Raw genomic sequence first — 2,167 nt, 5'->3', positions numbered from 1 at the left:
CGGGCTCCTCCCGCCTGTGGTGGACACCTGCAGCACAGGCCCGAGGCCACGGGGACCCCGGCCCCTGCCTCCCCCTCCCCGCCTGGCCTCTTCCCCAGCCTCTCAACCCCGGGCAAAGGCGCCCTTGGTGGAGGCCAGGATCTGGCAGACCCTGGGCCTTGAACCCAGCCGGGGCCGGCCTGAGCTCTGGACTGGAGGCTCATCCCAGATTCCACGGGGCTCCTCCGGGTCTCTCCACACTCGCATCTGTAGGTCTCTTCTGGACACAGACTAGGTTAAGAGAGTGGAACAGGCCTGGTGAGGCACACCTGTAATCCTAGCTTCTCCACAGCCACCAAGGCAGAAAAGTCTGGGAGACTCGTCTCCAATTAACCAGCAAAATGCTGGACTGCAGATGTGGCTCAGCTGGTAGAGTGTCAGCTGGAGCGAGAAAGCCAAGAGTGCGAGACCCTGAGTTCAAGCTCATGTACAAGTATGAAAAAAACAACCCACAACTAAATAAACGAAACACTGGAATCGATCTGTATTTTCACATATACCTTTTTTTAAGCTGTGTGTGTGTGTGATTTCAACTAGGGGGAATCCCTCTGCTCTACCTCTCCATCCTGAAAAAAGCCAAAGTGAAGTTTAGGATATTGCCCAGTGGCTTCCATTTGAGCTGAAGCATCGTGGGCACAACTCCACTGGCACTCTCACTTAGCTGCGTTTTATTTATGTCACTTCCTCTTGTGACACTAGGGAATGAACCCACACTGTTCCTACAATAGGCAATCATACACAGTTGATATATCCAGATCCTCTTGTACTTCATTTTATATGATGAGGTTGCTACTTACACAAACTTGTCTCCAAGTTGATGGGCTTAAGAATTTCTCCTGCCTCAGTCCCACATCGTCTAGACCTGGAGGTGTGTGTCATCACAACTAGCTCCCTGTTCCTTTCCTTACTCATACATGAGAGGTCTTTACACATTAAGATGCAAGTCAAATTTGGTGAGGTTTACCAGCTTGGTCCCAGCATGCATGAAGCCCTGGGTTCAATTCCTCAGTGCCACATACACAGAAAAACCTGGAAGTGGTGCTATGGCACAAGTGGAAAAGCACTAGCCTTGAGGTAAAAGAAACTCAGGGACAGCGCCCAGTCTCAGAGTTCAAGCCCCATAACTGACAAAAAACAAACAACAACAACAAAAGACTGACTATGCCAGGCTTTGGTGGCATATGAATGGAGGTAAACCAAGGATCCAGTGGATGAGGCAAGGGGACCATGAGTCTAGGCCAGTGTAGGTTACATGTCTAGACCATGTCTAAAAAAAAAAATTAGCTGGGTTCTGGTGGCTCACACCTGTGATCCTAGCCACTCAGGAGGCTGAGATCTGAGGACTGCATTGCAAAGCCAGCTCAGGCAGGGAAGTCCATGAGACTCATCTCCAACTAATTGCCAAAAAGCTGGCAGTGCAAGGCTAGCCTTGAACAATAAAGCTCAGGGACAGTGCCCAGTCCTTGAGTTCAAGACCCAGGCCTTGTGCCTGCGCACGCGCACGCACACGCGCACACACACACACGCGCACACACGCACGCACACGCACGCGCACGCACGCGCACACACACGCACACGCACGCACACACACGCACACACACCCCACCTTCCCCAGGAAGCCCACGCAGGCTCTCACGTTAACCCAGGGCTCCCGGCCGGCCCTTCCTCCACACACTTAGGGCCTTCCCAGGACCACACCTCTCTGTGAACCTGCCTAAGCCCAACTGCAGGCTGCGGCCCTGATGTTCAGCCCGTTGCTTTGTCAATTAACCATGTTTTAACTAACAAGTCTTTGGAAGGCACAGTATGGACAACTGGGTTGTTGCTGTGAACCAGGGTCACTGGACCACAGGGGGGGAACAAGGGACAAAGGGTGGGGGCGAACGAGGCCTCCCCGCGCGCTCTGCCCCGGCTCAGGGCCCGGCTGCTGCCATCCTGGGTGAGGGCGCCTGGGTCTGGGCCCTTCTCTGGCGCCGCCGGCCTCTCGCGCCCCAGGCGATGGGGCGCGGCCCGAGGGCTTCTCCTGGGGCCTCTGCTCGCTGGCCGAGCTTCCCGCCCTCCCTGCTGTGCTCCGCGGCGCTGTGGAGCCCAGGCCCAGGCTGGCTGCCCCCGGGGGCCCTGGGGCCTC

Source organism: Dipodomys ordii, unplaced genomic scaffold, assembly GCF_000151885.1.
Source record: "Dipodomys ordii isolate 6190 unplaced genomic scaffold, Dord_2.0 Scaffold14, whole genome shotgun sequence".
Taxonomy (NCBI): domain Eukaryota; kingdom Metazoa; phylum Chordata; class Mammalia; order Rodentia; family Heteromyidae; genus Dipodomys; species Dipodomys ordii.
Note: the sequence above shows the minus strand (reverse complement) of the source record.